Genomic DNA, 20,177 nt, shown 5'->3' with positions numbered 1-20,177 from the left:
TACACGATCCATGACTTAGAACTTGGAGCCGTCATCTTTGCACTAAAAATCTGGAGGCATTACCTCTATGGAACCCAGTGTACGATCTACACTGACCATAAGAGCCTCCAGCACATATTCGAGTAGAAAGAACTGAACATGAGGCAGAGACGATGGGTCGAGTTGCTTAACGATTATGAATGTGCTATTAAGTATCATCCGGGTAAAGCCAACGTGGTGGCTGACGCCTTGAGCCGAAAAGAAACTTTGAAGCCCAGGAGTGTTAGGGCTTTACAACTAACGATTCACTCTGGACTACCCGAAAAGATCAGGGATGCCCAGTTAGAAGCTCTGAAAGCCGAGAATTTCGATGCCGAATCTTTGCGCGGTGTATACGGGAACTCAGAGGTTAAGTCGGATGGCATTCGGTATTACCATGATCGAATTTGGGTACCGCGTTATGGGGATCTAAGAACACTGGTCATGGACGAAGCACACAAATCCCGATACTCAGTACATCCGGGATCAGATAAGATGTACCATGGCTTAAAAGAGCTATACAGGTGGCCGAGTATGAAAGAGGAAATTGCTGGGTACGTGGCTAAGTGTCTGACATGTGCCAAAGTGAAAGCAGAATATAGGAAACCGCCGGGATTACTTCAACAACCCGAAATTCTTATGGGGAAACGGGAACAGATATCCATGAATTTCATATCCAAACTACCCAAGACACCCAGCGGTTGCGACATGATTTGGGTCATAGTGGATCGATTGACCAAATCCGCACATTTTCTAGCCATCCGGGAAGCGGACAAGACGGATAGGCTGGCTCGCATTTACATTAAAGAAATCGTTTCCCGTCATGGTGTGCCGATATCGATTATTTTGGACCGTGATGCTAGGTTTATCTCAAACTTTTGGAAATCGTTGCAAAAGTTGTTGGGTACACGACTGGATATGAGCACGGCTTATCATCCACAAACAGACGGTCAGAGCGAGCGAACAATACAAACATTGGAGGATATGTTAAGGGCGTGCATCATCGATTTTGGGAGCAGTTGGGAGACGCACTTGCCTTTGGTTGAGTTCTCTTACAATAACAGTTACCATACGAGCATACAAGCAGCCCCTTTTGAAGCTCTGTATGGGCGTAAATGCCGATCACCACTCTGCTGGGCGGAAGTGGGTGAGAGCCAACTAACTGGCCCTGAAATAGTTCATGAAACGACGGAGAGGATAGTTCAGATCCGAAACCGTATGGCAGCAGCACGTGATCGTCAGAAAAGTTATGCTGATAAGTGTAGAAGGCCTTTGGAATTTGAAGTCGGGGACAAAGTTTTATTAAAAGTGGCACCGTGGAAGGGTGTCATTCGTTTCGGAAAACGTGGAAAGTTGAGCCCGCGTTACGTAGGGCCATTCGAAATCGTGGAACGAATCCGTCCAGTGGCTTATAGGTTGGACTTACCGGAACAACTCCGCGGGGTACATAACGTCTTCCACGTATCAAATCTTAAAAAGTGTTTGGCTGACGAAAACTTGATAGTTCCTTTGGAGGAACTAGAAGTGGACGAACAATTACGTTTCATCGAAAAGCCGGTGGAAATCATGGATCAGGACGTAAAGACCCATAGGCACAGCAAAACTCCTATCGTTCGCGTTCGTTGGAACTCTAAGCATGGACTAGAGTTCACATGGGAGCGCAAAGACCAGATGAAAGAAAAGTATCCACACCTATTCAAACCTGAAGCCAAACCATAGGTACGATTTAAATTTTCGGGACGAAAATTCTTTTAACAAGTGGATGATGTGACAAACCTAAAATTTTTCTTTTCTATCCCTTTCATGTCCCAGTCTAGTGGTGACATCACATTAATTTTCGGGACGAATATTCTTTCAATAAGGGGATGATGTGACATCCGGCATTTTTAGGTTAACTCTGTTAACTAAACCCAGTTAAATCCTGTTGACTATGTCTATAAACTCAGTTAGTTCTGTTAACTATGAGTATGAACTCTTGTACATGTGATGTCATGTATGCGTATATTTAAGTCAACGTGTCATTGGTGACTTAAACAAGGATAAGTGACTAATTATAACTAGGATAATAAACTCGTCTTGCATGTTATAATAAACATGTCATATAACATGTATGATAAGTATAATGTGCTATGTGATTAATATGTTATATTATGGTTATTACATGATGATGTGATTGTAAGTAAGCTAAATGATTAAATAGGTTATATTGTATGTCATGTAACATGTTTATTATTTAAATGGAACCTTAGGTTATGTTACATAGGAAATGTTTATTAAAATATGTAGCATGTCACACATGAGTTAATAAAAGTTAACCTAAGTAATTTTATTCATTAAATCAATCATAAAAGGGTTGTTAATAACAAGGAGGTTACAACTATTGGATGCCAACACCTTTTCCTTTCCCTTTTCCTCTCTCTTTGGCCGTGATACTCACACACACACACATACTCTCATTTTCATTCATACAAACAATCATCTTCTAGTATTTTCTCCATAACACAAGAGTTGGTGATTTTGGTAAACAAGGGTTTAAGCATTTGATCAAGCAAAGTGAGTAGATTATTATGTTTATATGTTTCTTTTTCTTTTAATTCATATGAACCTTGTATCCAAATGGTTGGATCATGAAAGGGGATGATCAAAGTTTGACAAGTAAAAAGGATTTTTGTATGTGTCTTGATTAGTATTTTTGAGTCTTTTATAAATACATGTGTTTTTACTTTTCTTATGAAATCAAATGGATAAAAATAAGACATGAAATTTGATTTGGTAAGAATGTTTCTTGATGATTTTGAATCATAAATGTTTCTTGATGATTTTGAATCAAAAGGATAGAAAAGTTGTGATTTGTAGTGGATTGTGCCTAAAACTGCTTGTTGGCAGACTTGATGTTCCGGATTTCATTGTGGATAACTTGATGATATGTTTGAGTTTTTGATCGATTTTTGATTCTATGAACATTTACTTTGAATCTAGTTTTCAGAAAGTTTGGAATCTTAATTTTTGGACTCTGTTTGAGTACTTTTTATGAATTTATAAAATCAGGATGCAAAGCTGATTTAGGGATAATAATTTCTGAGTTGAGTTGTAAATTTCATAACTTGATGATAAAAATAGATATGGATATAATTCTACTTCTAGGATGTTGTAAATTGAATTAGGAATCTAGTCCAATTGTTCTTGCATCAATTGGACAAAAATGGAATTTTTGACAAATTTTTGATTACTGCTGTGTTGTTGTAGAAATATAAATCATGTTGTTGTAGTATATGAATATTCTGGACGAATTGGTAAATCCAAAAATTGTGAGAAAAATATATGTTGAACCTAATACTGATGTGTACATGTGTGATTTATTTGGTAATTTAATTGTGAGTTTTGATTGATGAGAAAAATTGGTTTAGGTGGTATAAATTGTTAAAGGTGATAAAGGTGTTGGTTGAATTGAGATAATTGCAAATTGTGATATGTTAGTTGTGGTAAATTAGAACTTTGACTTTTTAAGTCAACTTAGAACTAGTTGACTAAATAGTTAGTCTTGCTTGTGATGTCGTGAAAATGTATTGATCATAGAATTGCAAGGAATATGGCTAAGTATGTATACTTGATGATTGATTAAGTGTGACTAGAATTATAAGGTAAACATTCTAAGTCCAACCTTTTAGTCAAAGGTCAATATTTTGGTCAAAGGTCAACATAGAAGTCAACTTTAGTCAAAGTCAACTTTAGTCAAAGTCAACTTTAGTCAAAGCCAACTTTAGTCAAAGTCAACAAAAGTCAAACTTTGGTCAAAAGTCTTTTTAAAAACAATGGGAGATTGTTGGATACTAGTGGTTCTAGGAACCATCCCACAAGTTACTTACGTACTTGCATTTTTAGGGTCTTAGCACGTGACGCATTTACTTCGGTCGGATTTGTGTAATACCCGAAGCACCAACAAGGTGAGTTTACGGCCCCACTTTTATACCTTTCCTTTGGGGGAGGAAACATGCAAAACTGTTTTACTTTACTTGCTCTAAATCTTTACACAACCGTTTGGTTGCTTATAACGTAGTGTTTCTTTGCCATGGAAAGTCCTCACGAACATCGGACCGTTAACTAAGGTTAACTGGCGTGGTAAATTTAAATAGTACTATTGGGTTTGACAAACCCCACCCTGCATTATTCTCGACTGGAGGTCGAACGGGGTGTAACTTTGACCAAACATTGTTAAGTTTTGGCAATACTTGACTTGAGGCAATAACTAGTCAGCTTCGGTCGTGATGGAAACATAACACTATGCGGCAACGAGTTAACTAAGTGTAGTTAACCATGGGCCACTTTTATTTATAAATGTTTATGAACTGATATAGAATAACTTACTTTGAAAACCTGTGATCTCACCAACCATATGTGTTGACTCCTTTTAGCATGTTTTCCTCAGGTCACTAGCAAGCACTTGGATTAGGATAACATTGCATGCATGGACTCGCATTGGTTTAAGTTTGAAAACATTTATTTGATATTGGTTGTGCGCTTGTAGCGCCATGAATTATTTAAACTTGTTTGGGAGATGGCTCCCGCACTTTGTTTAGCTTCCGCACTAGCACTTAAGCACTCTGAACATTTTATTTTGATTTGTTAAAACTTTTAAGACCATATAGATGTCGTTTGGTGTGATTAATGTGTTCGGATCCTGGTTTGTCACCCGCCTTACGGTAAAACTCCGTTAGTGGAAATTTGGGGGTGTGACACGTTGTCTTTATAGGCCTCATAACCGAGAGTTGTGCTCTATTCACAACTGACAATCGTTGTCGGTCTGTCTAACCACTTATTAATGTTGTGTGCTACAGCTGCCTTTAATAACTGGAAGCCAGATTCTCATACTCCTGATTAATTAATGTTATTGGGTCATTAATAATAGGACTACAACGTCGAAAATACTAATTAAATTTACTTTTGCTTAATTAATCAGATGTCGTCAAACGAAATTTCACCCTACGCCCTTAAGACTATCCTCGAGAAGGATAAACTGAACGGTACCAACTTCATCGAATGGCACCGCAACTTAAGACTTGTTCTAACCATGGAAAAGCGCCTGTATGTTCTCGATGGACCTGTTCCAAATGAGCCTGAAAACAACACAGCCGCTGCACGAAAGGTTCTTGACAAGCATAAGGATGACTCGGCTGAGGTCTCCTGTATTATGCTAGCCACCATGACTTCTGAGCTTGCTAAAGGCTTGGAAGACTTTGGTGCCTATGAGATGCTTGAGCAACTCAAGGGCATGTTCCAGAAACAAGCCCGTCAAGAACGTTTCGACACCATGAAACAACTCATCAGTTGCAAGATGGCAGAGGGGTCTCCCGTCAGTGCTCATGTTCTTAAGATGAAGGGGCACATCGATCAGCTCAAGAAACTTGATTATCCCATGCCCGATGAGATGGCATCGGATTTCATCCTTAACTCTCTCCCCAACTCATACGACCAGTTCGTGATGAATTTCAATATGAATGGTTGGGTGAAGACAGTGCCGGAGCTTCATAACATGCTCAAGACGGATGAGATGAACATTACTTCTAGGACCAATCAAGTTCTGATGATTCGATCTGCTGGTGTCAAGAAGCCAAAACCAAAGAATCGGGGTTTTAAGGGAAAAGGCAAGAAGAAAGTTACTGTTGCTGCCCATGTTGCCATCAACACTAACAAGGTGTTTGCAAAGAAAAAGCCGCCGCCCTTGAGGAGCGCAAGTGCTTCAAATGCAACCAAATGGGGCACTGGATGAGAAACTGCCCCGAGCACCTTGCTGAGATCAGAAAGAAGAGAGCCAATGGTGAAGGCTCTTCTGGAGGTATTTCCATATACGTTATTGAACTTTTCACTGTCTCTAGCAACACATGGGTATTTGATACCGGATGTGGTTACCACATCGTTAATGTCTTGCAGGAGCCTGAGAAGTGGAGGAAACTGAATAAAGGCAGCATGGAACTCATCGTTGGAGATAGGAAGAGAGTACCAGTTCTGGCAACTGGATTATTTCATTTTACTTGTCCATCTGGCCTAGTTTTTCCTTTAAATAATTGTTTGTATGCTCCTGGCTTGACCAGAAACATCATTTCAGTTTCGTTTTTATTTGAACAAGGATTTAAGTATGTTCTTAATGACATGGCTATTTCTGCTTACTTAAATGATATCTTTTATTTTGAGGCTAAACCTCGAAATGGTATTTATGAGATTGATGTTCAACCTGACAATAACGTATATCATCTTTCAAAACGTATCAAGACTAGTGTCAATGATACTTTTCTATGGCATTGCCGACTTGGCCACATAAGCAAGGCAAGAGTTAAAAGACTCCAATCCGAAGGTATTCTTGAATACACAGGACCGGACTCTTTTAACACTTGTGAATCTTGCTTAGCTGGCAAACTCGCCAAAGACTCCTTCACTAATAAAAGTGAACAAGCAAGTGATCTATTGGGACTCATACATACTGATGTATGTGGACCTTTTAGAACCATGACTAGAAACCATGAAAGATACTTCGTTTCTTTTATCGACGATTATAGTCAATACGCTTATGTGTATCTTATGAAACACAAGCACGAAACTTTTGAAAAGTTCAAAGAGTTTCAAAGCGAAGTGGAAAAACAACTTGACAAAACCATTAAGATACTTCGATCAGATCGAGGTGGAGAGTATCTCAGCACAGAGTTCATCACTCATCTAAAAGAGCATGGAATTGTTTCATAGCTCACTCCACCTGGCACACCCCAACTTAATGGCGTGAGCGAGAGGAGAAATCGAACTTTGCTAAACATGGTTCGATCGATGATGTGTAGAACCAACTTGCCTCACTCCTTTTTAACCGCCGCCCGCATTGTCAATCTAGCTCCAACTAAGAAGATAGACAAAACACCATATGAGATATGGCATAAGGGAAAGAAACCCAAATTGTCTTATCTTAGAGTATGGGGATGTGATGCTTATATCACAAGTGAGTCTGATGACAAACTTGATCCCCGCGGCGAAAAGGTTGTTTTCATTGGATACTATTACAAAAACGGTTATTACTTCTTTCATCCTGATACAAATACGATTTCTGTCAGGAGGAAAGGCTACTTCCTTGAAGAAGAATTTCTTAGTCAAGGAACTAGAAGTAACATTGTCGATCTTGAAGAAATTCAAGATCCACAATCAACCGCTGAGAAAGTTGGAGAGTCTGATCAACAAGTTGTTGTTGCTGATACATCAGACGTGAACACAAGCGTTCGCAGAAGTAGTAGGACTCCCGTACCAAATTCTAGATACTTATGTCATCTAGATGGTCCCGAAGTCTTATTAGTAGCCGAATCTGGGGACGAGCCTACTAACTACAAGTCTGCTATCTTGGATCCGGAATCTAAGAAATGGCAAGATGCCATGAACGCTGAGATGCAATCTCTGCATGATAACCAAGTTTGGAACTTGGTTGAGCTACCCCCCGATAGTCGGGCAGTAAGGAGCAAATGGAATTTCAAGAGAACCGACATGCATGGAAATGTGCAAACCTATAAGGCACGGCTAGTCGCGAAAGGTTTTACTCAAACTCAAGGTGTTGACTACGATGAAACCTTTTCGCCCGTTGCTATGACTAAGTCAATTAGGATATTGCTTGCCATTGCTGCATACTATGATTATAAGATATGACAAATGGATGTCAAAACCGCTTTCCTTAATGGACATCTTTCTAAAGATATCTATATGGTTCAGCCTGAAGGTTTTGTCGATCCAAAATATCCTAATAAGGTTTGCAAATTGAACAAGTCCATTTATGGACTTAAGCAGGCATCTCGAAGCTGGAATCTTCACTTTGACGACAAATCAAAGAGTTTGGTTTTGTCAAAAACGAAGATGAACCTTGTGTTTACAGAAAGGCTAGTGGGAGCACTATATCATTCCTCATCTTGTATGTGGATGATATACTGATCATTGGAAACGACATTCCTATGCTTAAACAAGTTAAGCAATGGTTAGAATCTTGTTTTGCAATGAAAGATCTTGGAGAAGCCGCTTATATTATGGGAATAAAGATCTATAGAGATAGATCTAAGCGGATTCTAGGGCTTAGTCAAAGTACTTACATAGACAAAGTGATGGCACGCTTCTCAATGGAAAACTCCAAGAAAGGAGTTGTTCCAATGACTAAGGGAACCGTGTTGAGAAAATCGCAATATCTGGCAACGGACATTGAATCTAAACGTATGCAAGCAATTCCATATGCTTCTGCGGTTGGCTCTATCATGTATGCTATGTTGTGTACTAGACCTGACGTGTCGTATGCCTTGAGCATGACCAGCCGTTTTCAACAGAGTCCTGGCATTGCCCATTGGACTGCTGTGAAGAACATTCTAAGGTACTTGAATAGGACCAAAGACATGTTATTGGTGTTTGGGGGAGTGGAAGAGGAGCTCACTGTAAAGTTTTACACCGATGCTAGCTTCCAGACTGACCGAGATGATTCTCGCTCACAATCGGGTTTCGTCTTCACTCTCAATGGAGGAGCTATTTATTGGAAGAGCTCCAAGAAGAGTGTCGTGGCGGATTCTACCACCGAATCCGAATATATAGCCGCATCTGATGCTGCTAAGGAGGCTGCTTGGATGAAGAAGTTCATCACCGATCTCGATGTGGTTCCGAGTATTCACAAACCAATCGAGATATTCTGTGATAACACAGGTGCTATTGCTCAAGCCAAAGAGCCAAGGTCTCATCACAGAACCAAGCACATTCTAAGGAAGTTCCATCTTATTCGGGAAATATTGGAACGAGGTGACATCGTGATAAACAAAGTAGACACAGATCAAAATCTAGCCGACCCGTTCACTAAGCCAATGACTTAGGACAAACATGATCAGCATAGAGATGCTATCGGGCTTAGACTTGCTAGTGATTTATTTTGATTTAGTATTTGGATGTATGAACGTTTTATCAGTTGTACTTTTCTGTTCACTTTTTATTTAATGGTTAAATGCAAACGTTGAATGATACAACTGTGTTCATTTTAATACGTTTAATCCGTGAATATTGTATTCTAAATTATCCGTAGTCGGTCAGACTCGTGGGAGCGATTCTGAATTAAGACTATTCTGACTTTGGACTCAAGTAGTTGACTTCCAAACTCACAGACCTCATTATGAATGACGTTGGATGTAACTCGCATCAAATCATCTTCATGGATCTTAATCATAAGATGTTTTGATAATAGTATGCTCGTTTAGTATCCTTAGACCTGAGATACATATTAGAACTTTTGTTTACCGAGGAATATTCTTTGATCATGTCAACCGCTGTTGCGTAACTGCCAGCCATAAAGGCATTGGTTGGGAATGTTCTGGAGTTCAGTGGGAGTTGTATGTAGTCAAGATGGGATTCTGCACTCTTACATTTAAATGTAACAGTTAGACGGTTGGCGCCCTCGTTGATTCAAACTGGTAAACTGTGAGGCCTCACCCAACTAACTGTGTGTTTGATTGGACCACTTTGACTCTATATCGAGAATTACAATAATTGAACGCCATATGAGAATGATATGATCCATGTCTCATAGTTCATTTAATGTCTTATACAGAAAGGATAGATGACAATGATTACTATAAATTCATTGTCTTGCAATATGGTATTCCAAGATACTTTGGTTATGGATTTAAAATGTCATATTCGGTTGGGGACAACTATGTGTAGCTAGAACGCCTCTGTCTGTCAGCGTTGTGATACTTGACCCAAATACGTCCAAGTGGGAGACTGTTGGATTTGATGGACGTTTCGGGTCAAGTCAACGTGACCGACCCGAACGTGACCCGGATAGAGTTACACCGGGGGTAACGAGAAAAAGGCCTACTTAAAGGTTAATTAGGCCCGACACATAAAATAATTATATGGACAGGGTTATGGACTAGGCTTTGTTTGATTGGGCTCAAGCCCAAGATGGTTAATTGTTAAACCCTAAGTTAATTACCTATAAATACATACTCTTTATCTATTTATGGTAACCAATCTAAAATATCACAAACCCTAGCTGCCCACTTAGTTCCGGCGCCGAAATCCGGCCACCCGTTTTCCCGGCGAGCCATTCTGGTCGCCGTGGACATCACCCAGCCATCGCCGCACATCCTATCAGTAACTACAAACACCACCGCAGCCTCTCACGAGCTCCAGTGCTGTTTAAACCCCAGATTCGTTTTTCCGGCGAACTGGGTTATCTTCTCCGGCGAGCTCTACTTTCCGGCGAACAAGGTTTTTGGTTGCTGCTGGGGTTGCGCTGCTAAGGGAGTCGTCTGCTGTTGGTTGCCGTCCATTGCTGCTGTCTTTATACCCATTGGAAGCCGCCGCCGCTGCTCACAGCCGCCGCTGCCGCCGGACCTCCATTTGGGTGCTTGATTGTGTCTCATCTCTAGTGTGTCTCGATTACTCCTCGGTGTGTCTTCCCGGTTCTTGTTAACCGAGGTATATCGAAAACACCCTATGGTTGATTATTATTTATGTTATTCGTGCTCGTACGCGTTTGTAATCGGATCCGGGTTCGGGTTTCGTTTTAACTCGTTATATCCGCTGCGTTTTATGACTCGTTCATATACTCGTTTATTAATAATGATTAATAACTATTGAAATGATTCTTTTAACTAAAACGGGTTCAAATATAATAACCGTTTTCGTTCCGAACCACCGTTGAAACCCAACAGTGGTATCAGAGCCGCGGTTACAACGTACGAGTCGATACCGTTAAAAGTAACACCCTTGCCGTGCCTAGAAACGCCATGCAGGGCCTCCGACCACCACTCGTATTCGGGGATTCCAAGGCGAGGGATCCCTGGCGCCCCGTTCACCAGCTGCAGCACTTCTCGTCTAAACTAAGCCTTGAAACGACGTCGTCAGCACGATCGGAAATCGGCAAACTCAAGTTGCAGAATGGGTATGCCGATGACGATGTGTGCGGCCCGCATGAAAATGGAGGAGCAGCAGCCAGTGGCGGACCCAGGATTTTTTGTCAATGGGGTCCCAATTTTTCCGGTTTACAAAATTTTTGGGTCGGTCGTTATTCGGGTCGGGTCGAGAGGAGGAACATAATAAAACACGAAAATATGGTGTCATCGGAAACGAGTAAATAGAAAGAATATATATTAGAAACTAGATAGAACATACACTTTTAATTCATTTTTATTCATACCCGAAAAACATAAGCGTAAGCTATATATATATGGTCTTACATGAATAACCAAGACATGAAAAACTAACTCTTATACAAATAAATGATTAATTATAATATACATACACAAGATAAATAATTTAAGTATATGTAAAACTCATGTTGTCATTATATATGTTGCATGGTGATAATGGTTATATGGGATAAACTATAGTGATAATGGTTATATGGTATAAACTAAAGAAAAAACACAAATACCCTAACTAAATAACTAATATTGACTAGAATATTAAAAAAACAACAAAAACCGGGTATGGTGAGGCTTGAACCTGCAACCTCTTAAAGAAAAAATAAGGGACTTTCCACTAGACTAGTTAAGCCTTAATAGTATGGGTTCCAAGTATTAATTTTTATGGGGTCCTTACAAAATTTAATATATCGTCTCTAAGTAACTTTTAAAAAACATTGGTGTCCCGGGACCCCGATGAGAACTATGTGAGTCCGCCCCTGGCAGCAGCAGCAGATATTACGATGTTGATGATGATTAACAAAACACCGATTCTGCTCATCTTTTGTTTTCTTTTGTTTTGGAGTTGAAGTTAATTAAGGTTGTGTTTGTTTGTTTGTTTGTATCACATGAGCAAGTCTTCGTCTACTTATAGATAGTAGTAGGCTTTCTGGCTATGTGAGAGCGTTACAAGACAAATGAAATGAGAATGGAGTGATATATATCAATATCATCATCATATCCTATCACCTTGATATCATACATGCTATATTTGCTTTCTTTCAAGGGATGGGTTTATGTAGTATGTGCCATCTGATCTTTTTCTTATATGATTTCTTTTTCATTTCATGTATATTTCAATTCCTAATTAAAATTTAATATTCCTATTTAAATCATATTATAATTGAAGAGAGAGGTTGGAGGAGAGAAAATGACAAAATATGTTTCCTAAAGATGGACAAGTTGTTTTTAAAAGTTGTCGGAGTAGGCGACTTTGGTTTAAAAGTTGTCTATGCCGACGGGTTTAGTTCAATAGATGTATGAGGACAAATTTGGTTTAGAACTCTTCGTCGTCAACGGTTTATGGAATCTACTAAAAAGAATGACTATTTTGAAAATTTATCTCATCAAATAAACTACTATAAGAATTTTTCACATATATGTTTTTAAAGGATGGGTTTATACGGTATGTGTCACGTGATCTTTTTTCTTATTGTTATTTACATATTTTTAAACCGAATTCGATAAGTGATTTTCAATTTAAGTGAGAAACTCAAATGACATGTTATAGAGTTTTCAAATTACATGGCCCATTAACATCTAACCTATTACGATATAATTTAACAAAGTTGAGAGTAACATAAGGTAGGGTGTTCAAAAAAAATCCGAATCCAAACTATCCGAAATTTCGGATATCTGAAATCCGGATATCCATTTTTTTAAACATATGGGTTGATTTTTTTATGTGGTACGAGCCTATTACAACATCTAACTACCTATATTAGTATATATATATAAAAATGAAGATTTTCAACCTTCATAAAAATACTATTAAGTTTATTATTCAATTTTATAGTAATTATTTTCTTATAAATTTACTTTTTAGTGTATATTTGTTATCTATCTATATTTATATATATTTTAACTTTTTCAAAAATACATTAGAGATCTATCACTTGGTTTTTATTTCATTTATTTTACTTTTATTTTTCAACTAATTATAAAATTTAACAAACTAAAATTTTAAACTTGAACAAATGTCGGTTTTACATGTTTTATTTGTCGGTTAAACTATTTTGTTTAAACTTGTTTTCGTATTTCTTATACCGAAACTTTATCATGAATTAAAAATATCCCGTCATCACATTTTTTTATATCCACGTTTCGACGTTTAATACCGCGCCTTTAAAATATGTTTTTTTGGCTTACAAATTTATGTTTGCGAATTTGTGTTGGTGTCGCCTATACTAACAAAATTGCATCGGTTCGCAACTATAACGTGCCGGTTTTTTTTGTTTTACATATGGTAATTTGTTGTATTTTGACATCGACGGATTTATTTCTTTAATTTAGTCCGATGTCGTAACCAGATACTGGATGATTTCGCGTCTACTCGCAGAGCGTTTGTGGTTCAATGCTTTAACGTATGTATTTTGTTCGGGTTAGTAGTGCAGTTAAAAAAATGTGGAGCCTTGAATAAGCAACCCATACCCGATTTTAATTATAACATTGACAAAAACCCTAATCATCATCAACGTTACAACGTATCCCCTCCTGCTGCTGCTTCTTCTTCTTCTTCATCCGTCAATTAATAATCGTGTTTAGGAGGTAGGTATGTTTTGTTTAATCTAATCTCCTCTGGTTTATGCACTATTGTTTTTCTTTATTTCATTCTAATTTTTATTTTCTATTAAAATCATATAGCTTCCTCAGCACTTGATGAAGTTTAATCATTATTTGTCTTCACCAATACAACTAATAATAATAATAATAATAGTTTAAATAAATATATGCTTGCTTGATTGAGGGAAGGTTAATTATAGATGACAGTTGTCGGATTGATTTTGCTACATTCATTGAATATCAGATTGATTGTTGGAGCCAGGAGTCAAGCTTTGACTCACACTTGCTTGCTAGTTAGCTATGAGCTCAATTGTGTTATTTGACTCACACTTACTTGCTAATTCCTCTTTTTCTTTCAACTTAGATTTCGCAGTCTGCTACTGGAGGAGGAGTTCATCTTCTAACTTATTACAAATGGGTAACATTCTATTCTGTTTTTTTTCTTTTCATATATTACTAGTCTATCAATATTATTCTTTTTTTCTGCTTTTCATATATTACTAGTCTATCAATAATAATATCATACTTGTGTTTTGCCAGCAGCAGCAGCAGCAGAATCAGGCGATAAAACTCGTAGGCAGAAACGCAAAGGAAAACGATTAGATAAAAAGAAGAAAAAGTTTGACTCATGGCTCCAACATCATGTATGTATTATGCTATTCATATCTCAAACTTATCTACATTATCATTTTTATTCCTCTCTTCTTCATTTGCTGTAACTATTTCAGAAAACGAAAAAGACTATCAGAAATCAGAAAATGCAAAAGAACACTCAACAGAATGAATTGATAAATGGAGATTCTAAAAAACCTTCGAAAACGGAATCTGAGGAGGAGGAGGAGGAGTATATGGATACAGAAACTCATAAAGACGGTATTTTTGATGCTTCTAGAAACACCAATAATACTTCACGTAAGAGGACAGTATCATCAAGAAACGATGATAAAAAAGATACGACAAAAAAGAAAGCCAAGTTTGAAAAATATTTGCAACTGGAAAACCAAGGTCTCACTTCTGCAAAGGAGGATCTTGAATTGGAAAGAAAACTTGCAAAAAAACTCAAATTGAAAAATAACAAGAAACTAGGGGGAGATGATGACGGACTCAACATGTTGTTTGAGGGAACTTCGTCGATATTTGATTCTTTCGAGACCGAAGCGGAAGAAGCTTCCAGAAGAAAGAAACATAACAAGAGTTCAAAGAAAAAGGTTGATCTGGATGCTGAGGTTAAAAGCGATGATGATTTGAATTTGATTGAAGAACATGAAACTGATAATGAAACCGAACATGAAGATAATGATGCTGAAGCTCCGGTAATGGATATACAAGCAAAATATGTGCCACCTCAGCTAAGATCCAAGTCCAGAAATGAATCGGAAGAGTATTCACAGATCCGAAAACGCGTGCGCGGTATGCAAAGCTAATAAATCTTATACTGATATTGGTCTTACATTGTATTCTTGATTATACATTACCAAAAGGTAACAATTTTGGTTATTAATCTTCATTTCAGGTCTTTTAAATAGGTTGGGTGAATCCAATGTGGAAGGAATTACAGGGGAGATGTCTTCGATTTTCCAGGTAAGCTTTCTAATTTCATGTATTTTTTTTATTTTTTTGGCTTTGATTTTACTATAATAGTTATTCCAGTAGTCTCATTTTTCTTCAACTTATCATATGCAGTCTATTAGCCGCAGCGACGGTGCTCAAATTATCAGTGAAGAAATTTTGACATCATGTTCGGGCGGACCTCGTGGTAACGAACAGTTGAGTCTCGTGATTATACCTTACAGATATTATCCATCATTCTGTTTGGTACTCCTTTGACATAATTACATTTGTACTCTTGCAGTTATGCTGCTGTTTTTGCAGCTTTGGTTTCTGGTTTGGCTTGCTTGGTTGGGATTGACTTTGGTGCAAAGCTGCTTGCTTCACTTGCAAAGTGTTTTGAGGTTCATTGTTAGATTTTTTTATGCAATCCACATAAAACATTTGATTTTAATAAATATTAAATGTTTGTAACAGGATGAGTATCAGAAGGAAGACAATCTTTCCTTGAGGAATCTGACTCTTCTTCTCTCTTATTTGTACATATTTGGAGTTTGCTCAAGGTTATTATTCACTCTCTTTTGAAATTTCATATTGGAGTTAAAATGTAATTTATATAACGATTTGTTTTCTTATTAATGAAACTTTGTTATAATACCATTTCAGTGATTTAATATACGATTTCATGATGATGCTGAGCTCACGGTTGACCGAGGTCGATGTTTCCACTATCTTGACTGTACTTAACTGTAAGCTTCTCAATACTTCATTGTTTACTAGGTTAGGTACCTGTGTATTACACGGGTCTGAATAATTACAAAAAACAAATAAATACTTAAAAATTACATATAACATTAAAATATTATTTCATAAATAACATTATAGTACTTTTATTTGAAGATGATGCAACATATCATCACCGACATTCATAAAAACCAATTTGAAATTATGGAAGTCACGACAGGCTCAATTGCCATTCCAATCTAAATCACGCTCATCATCTTATGTATAACTATAATTTCCATTTTATCAGCAAGCAATCAGTCAATATATATGAAGAGCATATGCCTCTTGATTCTTCCTGATATTTTGTGACTTCTCTTCATTTTCAACTTCCTTGCTTAAGGGCTCAAATCAACCTGCAAGCAATGATTTCACATAGGGCAGATTAGGTGTCAATTACTTCTCACACGCCACCCTTTTAAACTCCTTATATGCCTTATGTCATTGTCCCAAACCTTCTTTTTTCTATCTTGATTTGCCTCCTCAATATATAATAATTTCTTTTATCAATTTCCACATTCTTCTTAAAACTTTCTGACCCGCCTTATAGATACTTTATGCAGCCAATCTAACCCATGAGATATTACTCTCCAATCCATTAATTCAACCCAGTACAACCTATTGTTAAATTAAACTATTAGTAGCCCAATAACCCATTATGTTATAACGACACATATTGACTAACTATTGACCCAACACTTTCTGACTCATCCTCTGTTTGAGGATCTGACCAGATAGAGAGCCACAATAAAAAAATGTTGAACACAATTATAAATTGTGAACACGCAGAAACTGAACCTTCAATTAAATGACAGTTGAGCAAAATCAACAAACATATTGCATAAATAAGTATATATACCTTCCAGGTTGTTTTTTTTTATTGCTGATCTGATCATTTCATGTAATAGTCCTAAATAATAAAGGACATGATTAGATTAGATTAGATTAGATTAGATTAGATTAGATTAGATAAGAAATTATTAGAGTAAACTTTAATATACAATATTAGAGTACTTGAACTTAAGAACAATTCGAGCCATTAACAGGCTTGTATGCATCTCCAAAGGTTTTGGAGTTATTGGTAATAACTTATCAGCAGCATCTGCAGCAGTAAAATACAACAAACTTGTTATAAGATTCAAGCTAAAATTGATCAAATAACCTGAAGAATATAAAAAATGATGAAAAAAGGCATACGTGATGTGAAGTTTTTGTTGAAGCTGCTACTCTCATTGAAGAGTTGCTCAAAGCGAGGCTTGCAGTAGAGCACTCCTACCATTGATGAGTAATTGCTCAGCTTCAAGTTAATTAAAATTACCCTTTTGTTGATTGAGTTGAGGGTTAATATGGACATTTCGAATCTCAAACACGTAAATACCCTATAATCATTTGATATTTTAAACAAAAGCTTAAATACAATTCAAAAAGAGTTAAAACTTAAAAGCAGGATATAAAGTAAATAAAATGGTACAGAAGATAAGTCCCAAAATTCTGTAAAAGAAAGATGAACATGATTCAAAATCAAAACATATAAAGCACAACATATAAAATGGCATTCAAACACTTTAATTAAGTCAAAAGATTAGGGTTTATTTTAAAAAAACATATAATATACCATGAAATTGAAAATGTCACATGCTGCTAATTACTTATAATACAGATGCATAACATACCATTATAAATCCTAAATCGATTTATCATCAGCACAATTCAATCAATTGGATGAACCGAGTCCGTTAGGGTTCAACATTAATATGTTGATGAAGATAAATAGAAAATTGAACAACTATAAGAACGTAATGAATTATGAAATCGAAGACAGATAGTCGGATGCTTTTATCCTTCGTCGATTGCTATGAGAATTAGGGTTCGTACGCAAACCAAAGAATTAGTAAACATAAAATTGCATATGAATAACATACGAATCGAAAAGAGATTGGTAATCATCTGTAGTGTGTTCATCGATTGCCATGGATTGTAGGCTTCAATTTAATTTGTGTGTGGAGAAGAAAAACCCGTAGGGAGAAGAAAAGGAGAAATAATTGTGAGTGTGTATTTTTTATTTTGTGATAAAACCCTAACACTGTGTTCCCGAGTTTCATTTAAGGAGAGAAAAGAAAGGGAGGAGAATTGAAAGAGAAAAGAAAGAGAGGGGGAGGAAAATAATCACTTCATTTCATGTTCTCGAGTTTAATGAAAAATAGAAGAAAAGGAAAGAAAATGTAGGAGTTAATAGGTGGTTAATGTTATACATAAACATTTTCTCTCCTAATCTCTCCAATTTGGAAGGATGGGTATTGACTTAAGTTTTCTAGCCTTTTCTCTCCCCTCCCCTCCCCTCTCTTCCTTAAAAAATCTCTGGAACATGATTCATTCCCATTTTCTTCTCATTTCCTTCCCCTCCCCTCTTTAAATGAGACTCGGGAACACAGCGTAAGAAAATGAGATGTGCGGGAAAATAAAAGAATGGATGAATATTAGAATGACAGGTGTCCTATATTTGATTCCTTTATTATATAGGTTAGATTAACTGAGTAGTATGTCGATTTATAAGTACTTGCTATCTGCATTCATTAGGTTCTGGGATGCGATTGAGGAGTGACGACCCGGCCGCCATGAAAAACTTTATTGTTAGTATCCAAAACAAGGTGACAGAACTGAAGACTGCATCTGATGGAAACACTGGAAGTAAAAGAGTATGCATTTCACTAATTTATTATTATTGTTTTTTCTACCATTTCTGCAGATTCTAACTTTATACATAACTTTATTCACTTCATGTGTGACAGATGGAGTTCATGCTTGAAACCATATTTGACATCAAAAACAACAAAAAGAAGGCTAAAGAGGATACCTTACAACATACTCGCATCAAGAAGTGGCTTCAGAAGGTCAATATAATTTGCTATTTTTTTGTACATTGTTATATTGTTTAATATCTATATTTGAAAAGAATCCTTTTTTTACTTGTGTTTATTGTTTTATTACAGTTAAGGGTAGAAAGTATTTTAGTTCGTGGATTGAAATGGAGCAAGCTTCTTGACCCTGAGAAAAAAGGCCAATGGTGGTTATCAGGAGAGATGATGTCATCTACCACAAGTTATAACAATAATAATATTGAAAATTTTGCGAAAAAGATGGATAAAGAAAGCTCGGAAGCCCAAAAGTTTCTTCAACTTGCTGCTAGACAAAGAATGAATACAGATGCAAGAAGGGCCATATTTTGTATTATTACAAGTGCAGAGGATTATATTGATGCGTTTGAGAAACTGTTGAGGTTGGATTTGCAAGGGAAACAGGTATGTATCTTTTTTATGCTCTTATTATCAAAGATAAAATAATGTCTTTTTTGTTTTATTGTTAGTTTGCCTTGATATTGTAAGATAGAGAGATCATGCGGGTCGTGGAGTGCTGTTTGCAGGAAGAAGTATTCAATAAATATTATTGTGTTCTGGCTTCAAAGTTATGCAATCATGACAAGAACCACAAGTTCACATTACAGGTATTTCATTGGACGGGTTGGTTAGTGGGTTAACCTGAAAAACATCTATACATTGTTTCATAAGTCGATTTATCCATATATATTATTGTTTTATTGTTCAGTACTGCATATGGGACCAATACACAGAACTGGAGTCAATGGAGCTAATGAGATCATTGCATATGGCAAAGTTTATAGCGGAAATGGTGTCCGGTTTTACACTTTCACTTGCGGTATTAAAGAAAGCAGATCTACATGACGCCAGAAAACTCACGGCTAAAAAGATAATGCATTTTAAGATGTTTTTTGAGGCTGTTTTTGAGAGTGCTGATAGTCTGGTCTGGAATATATTCAAACGTATTGGTGGGTCCGAACAATATGAAAGCCTTAGAACTGGAATCACATTTTTCATAGAAAGGTATGTTTTGGTGAACGAAAAACAATTTGCGGGGAAATACAAAATCGCCAAGAAAGCCCTTAAGAGTGTTGAAGAAGAAGACCCGTTTCTTTAAATGATTTTTTTTTGGTTGGCTTTAAGAAAATTTTGTAGCTAGATTTAAAATGAAGTTGACAATTTTTATTGTTATTTTGAGATGTCATGAAGAAACTTATTTTATTGAACAAGATGGGTGTTAATGATGACTTTGTCAAAAAAAAATTTTGCATTTTTTTTTAATTTTATTATTGCTGCACATTACTTTGTAAAGAAACCAAAACCCTTCTTTTTCTTTTCGTGCAAAGTTGTTCACATTTTTGTTCTGTAAAATGCACGTTCAATGCAAAATATTCCAATTTAACTTTCTTATGCTTGGCTTCTTCACACCACCATG

At 36.7% G+C, this 20,177-nt stretch overlaps 1 pseudogene across 1 annotated transcript; it reads left to right on the top strand.

Moving 5' to 3' along the window:
- The first annotated feature begins 513 nt into the window (after window positions 1-513).
- LOC143533934 (uncharacterized) lies at window positions 514-19,959 on the top strand (annotated as a pseudogene). Its single transcript, XR_013135449.1, has 13 exons — window positions 514-844; window positions 14,076-14,179; window positions 14,264-14,945; window positions 15,049-15,116; window positions 15,219-15,301; window positions 15,388-15,487; window positions 15,561-15,646; window positions 15,750-15,832; window positions 18,444-18,562; window positions 18,656-18,757; window positions 18,857-19,165; window positions 19,231-19,368; window positions 19,470-19,959. The product of XR_013135449.1 is annotated as an uncharacterized LOC143533934 (transcript).
- The last annotated feature ends 218 nt before the right edge of the window (window positions 19,960-20,177 follow it).

Source organism: Bidens hawaiensis, unplaced genomic scaffold (assembly GCF_021521415.1).
Source record: "Bidens hawaiensis isolate Kalapana, Puna unplaced genomic scaffold, B.hawaiensis_p1.1 tig00009951_1, whole genome shotgun sequence".
Classification (NCBI taxonomy): domain Eukaryota; kingdom Viridiplantae; phylum Streptophyta; class Magnoliopsida; order Asterales; family Asteraceae; genus Bidens; species Bidens hawaiensis.
The sequence above is the reverse complement of the archived record's forward strand: the minus strand, read 5'-3'. Positions and strand labels throughout refer to the sequence as shown.